General features: G+C 41.9%; 1 long non-coding RNA gene across 1 annotated transcript; it reads right to left on the reverse strand.

Annotated features, from left to right (window-relative positions):
• Window positions 1-9,361: 9,361 nt before the first annotated feature.
• Window positions 9,362-9,872, reverse strand: LOC144366889 (uncharacterized). The gene is made up of 2 exons (XR_013426052.1): window positions 9,680-9,872; window positions 9,362-9,445 (listed from the first exon to the last, which is right to left on the reverse strand). It is a non-coding gene; the product is annotated as an uncharacterized LOC144366889 (long non-coding RNA).
• Between the last annotated feature and the right edge of the window lie 4,172 nt (window positions 9,873-14,044).

Here is a 14,044-nt window from a genome sequence, read left to right on the forward strand (position 1 = left end):
ATTTGATCAATGGATGAACATTCTTACCTTCCTCAAATTTTTCCACTTATGAATCTCCAGAAAAGTTCAACCTTGTTCCTTTGGCTTGTTTTATCCAGAATGAAAGTATCTATCCAAGAGCATGTATAATTTTAGAATGATATAACACAGTAAGTAAACACTTTGGCAACTCTTTTTAAATTAAGCCCAAGAGCAAAGTGCTACGCTAGGTGTTGTGGAAGATGCATGAATTCAACACAAGTAGCCCTTTATATTGACAGTCTTTTATTAATGAGAGTGAGTTATATGCACCAAATCCATACTAGAAAGTGATACTCTAGATATCTGGCTGGCTACTGGAGTCCAGAGGTAGGAACTATAAATTCTGATTGAGAAAGAAAGGAGAATAGTGGAAACAGTGGTATTAGAGTGGGCCTTTACCTGGAGCAAAATGATGGCACTCTATGACTGATAAGACAAGGGACAACTCCCAGAGGCACATGATACCAGGATAAGGAGTTTGGCACATATTACAGATAAGGAGGATCCTTCAAGGGTATTGGAAGGAGGAAGTGACCGTCCTCTGGAGCTGTTATTAAGAAAATGGTTTCAGTTTTGATGGGGAGTGAAACTACATGAAGGAAGGTGATAAGATACTGTGGCAGTGGCAATGACAGTCATGTATCTATTATTTAAAAGAACTTAGCAAATCCAACAGCATTTGTACATTTTGCTATTTTCCATGATGAAGAAAAGATGAAATATTTCAGAACAAGTAACATAGAGAACTTCAAGCTCACACAAGTCACTTCATGAATTGTCTTGGACATCAAAGAGACAATGTAAAGATATCAGGTCCTCTAGGGAGTTCGTGGTGGGTGCAGAGGTTGGGGTGAAGTCCAACAGCTGTTTTGACCAGGCCCAGCCTTTGGCCCAAGGCTTCTCCCAAGCACTGCCAGGTTTTGTCATCCATGGGGACTGCATTCCCAACCACTGTTTGTGGTCCCTGGCATTCCCTGAATTGGCAGCAACCTGTGCCCAAAAATGCCCTCTGTTCTTCATTTTCCAAATGACTCAGAATATCATTATTCGTGTTGCCTGAGTTGGTTTATGAAATCCTAATGTGATAGATGAGACCAAGTTTCCTTGGGGAGTTTTATTTTTTTCTAGGTAGTTTTCCATTATGGCAGCTACAATTACATGTGCATTTCTGCCAACAATACTTAGTTATTTATTTTGTACTTCAGAGATTCTTGGCAGCAGGTCCAGAGTTCTGGAATTCACTCTCCCAGCTATTTTGACTATGTTTGAGTAGAAATTCTGGGAGAATATGCCAGGCTATGCTATCCATGATGGGTTGGTTCTCCTTGAGGAGTGGGAAGTAGAGATATTACAAAGGCCAAGGGCTGCTGCTGGCTGCAGAAATGGTGGTGAGCCAGCTGATTCAACCCGCCTGCCAGGCGGACTCACCTTTATTAGTCTATCAATCTATCATCTATCTATCTATCTATCATCTATCAACTCGCATTTCATAATTTTAGGGCAATTTTCCATCACGAAGCTATTGGCAAACATGTTTATTCAGTAATACAAAGAGTCCAAAGAAACACAGTCACTAAAGTATGAAAGTTGAGAAAAGTACAAAACAGAGGGAAAAACAGCTTATTCAGAAAACTTTAACCTTTAACTTAGCCACTCTTGTGTTGATACATCCTGTGTTAGATATTGCACCTACTGGTGATTTTGTGTCTACAGATAAGTGCTAACATAAAGGTCAAGGAGGAACATAATGTAGTTCTGAAAACTTAGGGGTATATTCAGAGGTTCCTTTGGCTTATGGAACTTCCCTCTCAAGAAGAGTTGACAGTGCAGTGTATTCAGAAAAGTGTTGGGGGGGCATATTACCATCTAGATGGGTGTATTCATCTCCTATAGTGGCTATTAAAAATCATCACAAATTTAGTGGCTTAAAACTGAACAAATTTGTCATCTTAAAGTTCTAGAGGTCAGAAATCTTGATTTAGTGGTTGCAGCTCAAGTTGTTGGCAGCTTTGTTCCTTCTCAGGAGTGCTGATGGAGGATCTATTTCCTTCCCCTCTTAGTTTTAGTATTCTCCTGTATTTCTGGGCTCATGGTCCCCTTGGACATCTCAAGTCTGCAGTGGCCAGCCAGGTTGTTCTTACACTGCATCACTCCAACACGATCTCTTCTTTCTCTCTTGTACACTAAGAGGACCTTGGTGATCACATCCGGCCAGGATAGCTTCCCCTTCTCAAGGTCTTCAGCTTAATGACACCTGTTAAGTCCCCTTCGCCATGAAAGATCACATTCTCAGGTTCTTTTTTGTGCACTTTTTTTGTGGGGTGGGGAGGTATTCTGTTTATCATGATGGGTTTCTAAATGTCCCAATAATCATCTTTTATATTTGATCTCAGACAACACAGTCTGGCTGTCATCTCCATCCTGTCTTCTCTCTCAAGTTTGCAACTGAAAGACTGGTTTGTTCCATTTGTGGGAATGACTTAGATGGTGAAAATGAGTTAGAAGATGAGATGCAAATGAGTATGAAAAATAGAATAGATGGAATAATGAAAAGTTGGAAATAACTATGAAAAAAATGAAAAAGTTAAATTGGTCCAGAATCAAAAAGTATTTATTTCTTAATTCATTAGTCAAGGGATTTTTTTGTTTTTCTAGTGCTGGGGATTAAACTCAGGGCCTCACACATTAGGTAACACTCTGCCACTGAGCTGCATTCCCCAGCTCGTTAATCAAGAGATATTCATCCAATATAGTCTATGCTAAATTTTGTGGGCAACAACAACAACAACAACAAAAAAAAAATAAAAGAAAACATGAGCCTTACTCTAAGGAGCTTCAAATCTTGAAGGCAAAGCACATAGACAAATAACTGAAGTTGTATAGTCAACCATCATTTGCTTGATGAAATAGACTTTCTTGTACCCTGCAGATCGCTGTTTCACTCGCACTCAGAGCATGTCTTGGCATCTTTTCTGGGCTTTCTTGGTGGGCTTTTTTTGTGGGGTGGGGAAGTATTCTGTTTACCCTAGTGGGTTTCTAAATGTTACATTCTTGGTGTGGCCCGGACCCATGGCCATGTCCCAGAAGCAATGAATAAGTTGATTTGGCTGAAGCTGAGGGAGCATATCTCCCAGAAGTGAGTTGGGGAGGGGCCCAAATGTTTGTTGGAATCAGGAGGAGCTGGCATGTCAATGACCCACCCGGGAGTCTCTTCTCCCCTCTGTGTTGTCCCTTCCAGGGTGGGTGATCTGGTCAGTACTAACGCTTACAGCTAAGTTTCACGGTGACATTTCATCGCTACCATCTAACAATAACCAGGTTATCTAACAAAAACCCAGCTTTTATCAGCTTGGGTAAAACAGGGAGAGGCCTTGGCCTTGGCCACATGGGTCATTTTGATGACAATTTCTTGGACATGTTAACATTTGGAAATGCTTCAGCTTCAGCTTCATCATCTTTCCATTCTCCCAGTGTCATCGATTATGTTCTTACTACCCTTTGATGTCATAAATAGTTGCTTGTCATCAATGCTTCAAGAATGTCCTTCAAGTAGGCCTAAGAAAACAGGATGTGTGTAAACCTCAAAGCAATAAAATAGCACAAACATGGAAATTTTTCTAAGATACAGATAAAGTGGCCCATGAGCAGCAGATTTTGGGAGTGGGTAGGAGGGTTCTGCTGCCACTCTGTATTCCTAAGCATGCCTCTATCTCCTCATTCTTTGATGATTTAAGATGAAAATGTTGGTATATATCTCATTGTTCCAGTTCAAATGCTAATGCACAACTATGTCTTAAATTTTCCTCCCAGAATTACAAATATGCATGCTAAAATAAAAGGAAATGGATAGAAAAAAAGAAAAGATGCATTCTAAAAGCAGTTACTTGGGAATATTTACAAAATAGAAAAATTCCTTGCAAGTTAAAATAAAAAGAAACAATTAGAGAAGAAAAGCATAAATGAATTCTAGAACTGGTTCTTTGAAAATGTCTGCAAGATGGAAAAATGAAAAAAAAAAAGATAAAAAAATAAAATTCTTTGCACGTCTGGTTGAATTTAAAAGCATTACAAATTTAAAAGATGATGCCAAAAGGTTAGGAATGAGAGGTTGGACAGCAGCACAGTGGTAGAATGCTTGCCTCTGACACTGGGTTTGATCTCCAGCACCATAAAAAAAAAATAAATTAATCAAAGAGAGTGAGGGAAATGGTTAAGGATGAGAATAGAGGCGTATACAGTGTCAACAAATTAAAGTAATTATAAGGTAACTGCCCTTAGTAATAAAGTTTGAAAACTCGAAGTAAATAAAAAACTGGTTTTGTTTATAATATGGACAAGAGAGATATTATTAGACCAATCATGAAATATAGACAAAAATACAATTCCTTGAAGGCCCTGGAAAGGCAGATTCTGGAGGCAGATTCTGAATTGACCCTTAGAAGAAAGGAACAGCATCCTCCATCGCAATCCCAGAACAGGATTCATATATCTATATCATAGAGGGTTTCAAAAACTATGAAAGAAACCCTCAAGTATATTGGCTTACCCAACCAGAGAATTCAGAAGAGCCATAGCCACAAAAATTAAGGAGATCTTTGGAGAAAGCCAGAAGGGAAGGGCTCCAAATTCTGTATATAAACTCTGCTCAAACCTCTGGCTGAACCCTAAACTATACAGACATAGAGCAGATTCTGGGAGTCTCAACTAAGGGAAAGACTGGAACTGAGATTTGAGATCCAACCCAAGAGATAGAGTCTTTCATTGGAATCCAACCAAATTAAAGGCCTGCTAAAATAAAAACACTTGCAGTCATTGGGGGTATATAACAAAACGCAAAATGTCTACAACTTATCATCACAGTGTTCGAGACACACAAAATCACTGAACATAGAAAGAGACAGGAAAATATGTCCCATTCTTGAGAGAAAGAGGGATCCTAATATTCTCAGATATTAGAATTAGCAGACAAAGATTTAAAGTGGTGACCATAAATGTGTTCAGTGATGTAAAGGAAAATATATTCAAAATTAATGAAAAGATAGGATGTCCCAGAAAAGAACTAAAAACAACTTAAAAATGGAAAATTAAAATATTTGAAAAAACAACTTAATGAATGAGATTCAGAGTCAAATGGTAATAACAGAGAAGAAAACCAGTAAGTTTAAAAGGTACAGCAATAGGAATCATACAATCTGAAGAATTAAAAGAAAAATAATCAAAAAGAAAATGATTCTCAAGAACTTATCTAGCAATTATCAAATGGTTTGTGTGGATTTGGAGTTTCACAAAGGGAGCAGGGAGAGAATGGGCATCTCAAAAAAAAAAAAAAATGAAAAAAACAGTGTCTGAAGTGTTTCCAAACTTACCAAAAGTGAAAAAGTCTGTCTTAAACTCAATTAACTTCATGTAGGCTAAATACAAAGAAAACTGTGCCTAGGCATACTGAATGTCTGAAAACTAAAGGTGAAGAGAAAATCTCAACACTATTTCCAGTAAAATGACACATTGCATACAGAGGGATAATTTTTCAGATAATTTCTGTCCTCTCTCCAGAGATTATGGAGATAAGAAGACAAAAGAATGACAACTTATCAAGCCAAAACTCTATTTGCAGGGAAAGTATTCTTTGAGAGTGAAAGTAAAAGAAGAATGTTTTTAAATTTTTTTTAAAGAGGGTTTTTTTTAAAAAAAAAAATATTTTTTAGTTGTTGATGGACCTTATTTTATTTATTTGTATGTGGTGCTGAGAATCGAACCCAGTGCCTCATGCGTGCTAGGCAAGCGCTCTACCACTGAGCCACAATCCCAGCCCCCAAAAATGTTTTGAGACTAGAAGTAAACTAAGGTAATTTGTCACAGTAGATCTGTTCTTTAGGAACAAACTAGTTTGTTAGGCTGAAAGGAAATTATACAAGAGGTGAACTTGGCTCTTCAGGAATTAATGAGAAACATAAGAAATTGTAACTATCTTGGAAAATAATTTTTTTTGGTCCTAATTTCTGTAAAAGACATAACTATTTAAAGCAAGCATTACAAATTTGTACTGTGTCCTTTAGAATGAACATATAGATGCAATAGATACAATGACTATAGTATAAAGTACAGAGTGGGGTAAAACTCAGTTGCAACATACAGTATTAACTCCATGATGACTGTGAAATATTTATTATATGTACCTTAAAACATACAGCAGCCACTTAAGCACTATGATAACGCAAATAGGCATAGCTTAAAAGCCCATAGTTAAATTGGAATACAATTCTAGAAGGATGTAAAGTTTCCAAAATAACCCAGGATCAGATCCGACATTTGTAGAGAAGGTTTAGTATGAAGACATTAAGGAAGTGATTAAATTTTTCTACTAAAATGTTTTTAGGACTAAATGGTGTCACAGTGGGTTTCTAACAAGCCTATAAAAAAGGAGACAATTCCAATGTTATTTACATTCTTTGAGATCTCAGCAAGAGAAGGAAATCTCCTTATGTGTTTTCTAAGGCCAGCACAACTTCCACTCAGCTGATTTCGGGGTCTGGCCACCCCTCTAGGAGCTGATCTGTGGTGGGCCTCTCGTGTAGGCCATTTCTTCCTTGCCTCTTTGAGGATTTGCACACTCACCTCACCCCGTTATAGTATTTCCATAAACATTGGCATTCCAAATACAGAAATCACATTTGATATACCTCACTGTTGAAAAGGCTTTGATGTCTAGAGGGCAGGGGAGAAGATAATAAGCACCGATCACCTACTATGTGCTTGCAGATTCACCCAGTATCCGTTACCTCCCCTGGGAGGGGGATAATAATATTCTTGTTTTTATACATGTGGAAACTGAGATGCCTTAAATGAAATACAGGAAGAGACATTCTGCCTTCTTCCATGAGGCCATACAGGTGATTAATGACGGGTGTGAGATGTGAAGCTAGAGCTTCACCCAATCTCACAGTGTGTGCTTTTTCCCCCCAACTGCCAGAAAGGTTTTTTAAATCATTGAATTGAAACTTTTCTTTGTATTAAGTTTCTTCTAGAAACTTGAAGAATATTCTCAGTCCTAGTGTAGGCTCTGCCCATCCTTCTGACAGCTCTGTCCTTTCCTGTTAGAAATGGCATTAGAGCCACCAGCAGCTGAATTTTCTAAGAAGTGTGATTTGTTTGTCTGATATACCCTAGAGCTTTTTCCCCCTTTATACCTTTCAGCCTCTTGTCCCTACCTTATCTCTGGCTCTCAATGAAGAGTTTAAAATCACCAATACCTTTATTTTTTTTCCCAACAACAAAAGCAACAACAAATTTGTAGGTTAAATATTTTTGTATGTGCCAAAAGCAGTGGTCAGCTTGGGGACAGCATGCTATAGTTCTTGACCTGCTGGGGCTTACATTTTAGTGGGACACAGCAGTTTAATGCCGGCTACACAACAGGAATACTTGAAAAGTTCTTCCTTAACAGTAGAATGAATCAGACATAACTTTCCTATGTTCATATATGAATATACGACCAGTGTAACTCCACATCATCTACAACCACAAGAATGGCAAGTTATACTCCAGGTATGTATGATATGTCAAAACACATTCTACTGTCATGTATCACTATAAAGAACAAATAAAAAAATAAAATAAATAAAATCAAGGTGGATAATTGGACCAGGGGAAAAAATAAGAAAAAAAAAAGTTTATCTTTAATGCTTAGGTTCTTCCTCATGATCCTAATTTCGGGGGCATCTGGGGCGAGGCCTGAGCATTAGAGTTGTTTTAACGTGTAACCCCCCATCCCAATAGGCAGCCATACCAATTTATTGTGTTACCCTCAAAGGGATTAATAAAAGGATGTTTGGAGTGGTTGTCAAAGGAATATATCCCAGGCACAGAATATCAGTAAGGCTTTGGGATAAAGAAGATACTTTGGAGCTGAGAGCTCTTCCCACTACCCCTAAGTTCACGCCGTGTGGCCACTGAAAGCTCTGTCTATGGCTATAGTCAACTTGACCCCTTTTGTATCAAATTCCCCACCCTGATGGCAGATCACACAGTAGGCTTGTTACCATTCACTGAGTGTTGTTAGAAAACTGTCCTATCTTGTTCTTACAGTGATCCCAGGAAGCAGGCATGGTGATTTTTACTTCACAAGAGAAAAATCAGGAAGGGTAAGTAGCATGCTGAAGGCCACGTAGCCACAGCTCTGCTGTTACCCACAGCACTGCACTCCAGGGGCCAGGAGCTCAGGGCTGAGCAGACCTGCTGTGGAAAGGGCGGGAGGAATAACTCAGTCCTAGACTCACTCTGCTCCTAGACGATGCACCTGTGCTGCAACCTACCTCAGGCCAGTTGCTCTTGCCTCTAGAATTGTGCGTGGCTAAATTAAAATAATGCCCTTCCTCCCTTCTTGTACATGAGCGCCCTTGGAACAGAGCAGCATTTCCTTTCTTTCCCATCCTTTCAGAATAGAAGTTGAGGAAAACTGTTCTTTACATATTCCCTTGCCCCTTTTTCTTGCTCTCAGGCTGCTGGAGGCATGTCGGGCTGGGTGAAATTGGAGAGTGTTTGATGTAGTCTTTGTCATCACCCTCCTCTCTTGCACTCTGTCTTCCCCTTTGTGGAATCCAGAACTTTCGGCTTTGTAGTCAAAACTTTCTTGGAAAGGATAGGACAAATCATTGCGCTACAGTGTGAGCGACTGATAGGATTTCGTGTGCCACCTTTCTCAGGGACAGTCACATTTTAACAGGGGACAAAGAGTTCAACCTGGGATTCTGATAAATGTGGATTTGAATCGTAGGCTGTCTAATGGTTATGTAATGCTTGGCAAGTAACCTAACTCTCTAAGCTTCAATTTCCTCATCTCTAAAAAGAGAATAATACTTCAGAGGGTTGTGACAAGGATTAAAAAGATTTGAGACTGTGGCTAACATGGTGTCTGGCACGTAGTAGGCAGCTGTTAAATAAAGTTTGTACCTTTTCCTCTCACTTTGTGGCAAAATACCTGCACCAGGCAGCAGTTAAATTTCTTTGGAAATACGTTGTTTTGGAAATTTCTCAAGAGCAGACGGTCTCCCACTTCCTCTACTTCATAGTCTACATAGGAATTATTAAGGAACACATGGGATTATGTTCATGAGTGTGCATGCACACGCACACACACACACACACACACCACTCTAGGACCTACTGTGGTGGGTGGGATACAGGCATTTCATGCAGGAAGGTCATGACTCTATTTCACATCCAGGCTTCTTGTCAGCCTGTCCTCATAAGACCCAGCCTCCTCTGAAACAGATGCAAAGGTTAATATCTACTCTCCCATGTATGAAACATTTAGATATTGCCAGCATTTGGACAGAAAGAGTTACCTTTGGTCTTTCCTTATGCAAAGGTTGAAGTGCAGTTCCTCTGAATGAAAAACTGGAGCCTGTGTTCACAAGCTGGGTGGCTGAAATGCAAATATATTTCAGAGTTTGTGCCTTTATTCCGATGCATTAAGAAGGTGGCTGTTATTAAAGAACAATGCAAAGCCATTAATTACCAAGCTTTCAAGGAAGCTTTGTGCACAAGTTCGACTTTTATTATCTGTCTTTGTCAGCCTTGTAAAACATCCCATTAGACTTTCCACTAAGGCAGAGAAACCAGGCTGACAATGGAAACCAAGTTATTTAATTGCAATTACCTTTGAAAGTTTGAAGTGCATTTTTTCCCCCTTTCATAATGGTTTCAGGGAAAGAAGCTTAAATTTAAGATGGAGGTTAGATAAGCTGGGGATGGAGATTTAGTAGCCCACGGTCACATCAGAACTCTTCTGCTGTAGCAGACCCTGCCCAGCTACAGTTGGGTGCTGATTAAACCTGGACTGAGTCGACAGGCCCAGGCTTGAAGCCACAGAGATTTGGGTTCAAAGTCCAGCCAGGCCACTTGCTAGATGACAGACCTTGGCCAGCCCTGTAATCTGTCCTCGGCAATGACCTCATCGGTACAATCAGCAGAATGACAAGACCTCAAAGGGACTCTGTGAAAGTGAAGAGCAGAATTGATGTAAGCAAAAGTAGTTGGTCCAGCGCAATCAGAGTTGAGAAAACAAAGTGGGCATCAAGGGCAGCACAAAAAAGAGCAATCACAGCAGGAAATACTTTCGTGTGTGTGTGTGTGTGTAAGCCCATCTTTGAAACTCAGAATATAAAATCCAAAAATTCCAATGCATCTGGATAGGCACCTCAGGGCAAGGGGTGCAAACATGGACCCCAATACCAGTATTAGTAAGGGGGTCCATTTAGTCTACCTGGTGATGTTAGTTCCCATCAAACGTCAGTCACATTCACAGCAGAGGATTTGATGAGTTAATTCAAATCAAAAGGCATCCTTGCAGAGTATAAGAGGATAGCTCATTTTTAAGACTTGTTTTCTGGGATTTTTTTTTTTTACTAGTTTTTCCTGGCTCCTGAACACAAGCTGTCCTCATCTATTTCCTAAGATAATCCATTATAAATTATGACAGGCTCTGCAGCCTGGCGGGCGGCGCAGCCTGATGAGCTGCCCTGGTCTCACTTTTCTGTCCTGGTCATCTCCGACAAGTTCCATGCGTGACTGGTCAGGAGACGGCTAATTCGAGTCCGCACATTTTTCAGATGAGCTTTATTTTATTTTTAATTTCCCCACAAACGCACACCAGGCGCAGATTTCGTCAGTTACAGACATAGCTCTCTAATCTGTGCCGCCCTTCCGTAGCTCGGACTACCAAATGAATTAAGGTCCAGTTACATATAAAAGTGATTATGATCAGCGAAATGTCTGCCCAGAGCGTCCTCCCAAAACAGAGACGATTTGAGGCTCTGACATTCCTCTCTGGCCATCTTGAGGCCATGCACTGTCCAATAAAAATGACCCCAACAACCACCTTCTAAAACCTACACGGCCTTCAGAACTGACAGCTCAGGGCCTCAGGCCGTCATCATGCAGCAGAGAAATAAATGACTTTTGATTGAGGTAAAATTATTTGTTTTTTGTTTCCATCCAACAAGATTTCCTTTTAAGAGAACTGACTTCATCCTTTTGAAAGCTTCCTATTTCACCTTTGCAGCATCTGACTTTCGCTTAAAGGGTAGAAACTTCTTCCAAGTTCTGACAGTGGAGGGGCAGGATTCTGCATCTTCTTTGGGATTGGTGTTAGGCTCCCCTGGCATTTCTCAGGATGGTTCAAATCTGTGTGGACTCTATTTGCCCATCAAAGCGGGGCAGAAGCACCAGTAGGCCCTGTGCAGAGACCCGTAAGGTTATATCAGACCAGGCAGCAAAGTGACAGAGGCCGTCCCCTCTACTGCTAAAGAGTTCCTAAGCTAACTGGGGTAGTGGTGGCTGGAGGATATTCCCAAGGACACATTTGCTTATGGCAAATTATCATCTCCATAAATTAACATGAGATGAGTAAGACTGAGAAAATAAGAAATAACACAGCTGGAATAATATTAGGAACCACCAAAAAAAAAAAAAAAAAGTATGTGATCTTGTATATTTCAGTGCCTCTCCTTGGGCTTTTGACCTCAGAAATACAAAATCTAGAATATTCTGGGCTTCTATGAGAAATGGAGAAAAGAACTCGGGAACTCAGGAAGGCGGTCTGTCTTTCCATTTGGTGTTTCTAGAACAATGATCACAAAAGCATAACCAGGCTTACCCCAAGGGGGTCCTCCAAGAAGCGCACCCCCGCCCCGGCCAGTCAGGCAGCTTAATGTGGGTTTTTCCCAGCTTTCTTTGCAGACCACAAGGTAGACAAGGGAAATGCGTTCAAGTCCTTTGATGTGGTTCTTGGTGGGGTGGAAGCTACCTCAGAAAAGGTCCAGACAATTCTCCTGGACCTGAACTCTCTGCAGAGCCAGCGGGGGTGGGGGGTGGGGGGTGGTAGTGGCCAGGCAATGCTTCCCCAGCCGGCAGGAGCCTGCCTTACGCTTGCAACCCCACCGCCCGCCAGGCTGGGGCCCAACTGCCCTCTGGGACAAGCCAACCTTGGTCGTCACCCAAGCTGAGAATCTTTTGAGCTCTTCCTGTCGCCATGCCCCACCCCGTCCCGTCCCATTCCACCCTCTCCTCTTCTTTCTGCTCCCTGGCAGCCGCTCTGTTCTCAGATGTTTACCCAGAGGAGGACAGTCATGGGGAGACCTGGGGGCAGGGAGGTACCCTGAGAGTGAGATTGCTTCTGGAGGCTTCTGGGGCACCCAGGATGAATGCCTCCTCACTCTCTGTGTCCTGATGGGGTCTGTGTTAGGGTGCATCTGTGTGTGTTTTCACTGGTTGACCGTGGTCTGTGTCTCTGGCTTGCAATGTCCTTAACCCCAGATCAGTCCAAGTCAACTGCCTTTTTCAGGAACATGGGTATCATCTGCGCTCTGAATGCCCCATCTCAGTGGTCCCCATTTGACGGGGACATCCGGATTTTGTGGCTTCATTTTATAACTCTTCCCCCGACCCTGATTCCATCCTTCAGAGCTCTGAGGACATGTAACTGGAAGCCACTCCAGTTACTCTCCCCCTCTGCGGTGGACCCGTGTCACCTGCCGCCCTGGCATCATCACCCAGGCATGCACTGTCACACTCCCAACCGGAATGTCAGCTTGCTGTTTGAGATTCACACCGACACTGGGTCCCCAGAGGGCTCCTCCCGGAGCCAGGGCGGCCTGTGCTTGGGAACACATAAAAGCACAGGAGTCCCCTCGCTTCTTGGCAGCACTTCAAGCGCCAGCCCAGTGGAGAGATCTTGACAGCATACTTGTAAACTCCACAGGCCCCAAGGGCTCAAACACCACGATATTTATGCTCGTGGGGTGGAGAGCCAAAACAGTTGGGTTGTTATGCACACGCAGGTCTCTGAGTGGGACCAGCATTTCTGACACCTGTTAATTGGCATTTGAAATAACTGAGCTGAGGGGGGGGGGGGCCTTGGAGCCTCTGCCAACCTGTACCTGAACGTTGGGGAGTCCAGCAAGGTTTTGGCCCCCCAGCTGATCACAGATTCCCTTGGAGGGAGGGATGAGCAAAGGAGTCCAACAGTTGCCAGAAAGGATAATCAGAGAAGGAAGAAAATAGGAAGGAGGGTGAGAAGAAAAGTAAGTGATCAGGAGAGGAGGGAAAGTAAAAAAATAGAGAGAGGGTGAGTATTTTTAGATTTGCTAGCACAGGGCTCTGTGCTATAGTGCCTGGTCCCTGTGTGTGAGGTACAGGAGCTGCCGGTGCAGACTGGTGGGATATGCACTCCCTTCCTCCGGGGGCAAGAGGGCCCTCTCCTCTTTAAAGGTCAGCTGTAGGACCTCGTTCTCCAAAAAGCCCTCTTGGAACACTCCAGACTGCTGAGCTAGCTCTTCCTTCTGTAACTCCTATTGCAACTCTGTTTAGCATTTCACTGACCTCCCTTAAAATTATCTCTCCCTACCCACAAGTTTTAACTCCTTGGGATCATATGAGAGACTTTTTCTAGTTCACAGTGCCCAGTGCAGCCTTAGACTCCAAGTAGAGTCTCCGCATCCACGGTTGATAGTTTGGTTCTCTCTCTCTCTCTCTGGATGTGTTTTTCTCTTTTTCAGTTACAGACACCCGCCTTCAACAACCCCAGTCTGTCCTCACAGAGCCTCAAGCTAACTAAGAGGGCTCTGTGAATCTCTTTCCTGCGTTTCAAAGTTTGAATGTCCTCCTCCCCTTTGCTTACTTGATCTTAGGCAACACCAAGTTGAAATTTAGTAAAAATGGCTTCTATATTCCATTATTAACCCTCAAAACATGTCTAGAATTTCCCTAGTTGATCTGACTGGTGTTGCAAAAGTCAACTTGTGTGTTAGTTGTTTGCATCTGGAAGTCCACAGAAACATTATAAATGGATGCATTCCCTCATGCATTGAATATATCTTAAGCATTAATACAAGGTGGCACTATTTGAGGTGCTGGGGAGTCTGTAGGAAACAAAAACATAAAAACCCTTGTCCTCAAATACCTTATATGCTGGTCAGAGAGGCAGACAACCCATGAATCAGGGAAAATATCTCATATCCTAAAT

This window comes from Ictidomys tridecemlineatus, chromosome 1 (assembly GCF_052094955.1).
Source record: "Ictidomys tridecemlineatus isolate mIctTri1 chromosome 1, mIctTri1.hap1, whole genome shotgun sequence".
Taxonomy (NCBI): domain Eukaryota; kingdom Metazoa; phylum Chordata; class Mammalia; order Rodentia; family Sciuridae; genus Ictidomys; species Ictidomys tridecemlineatus.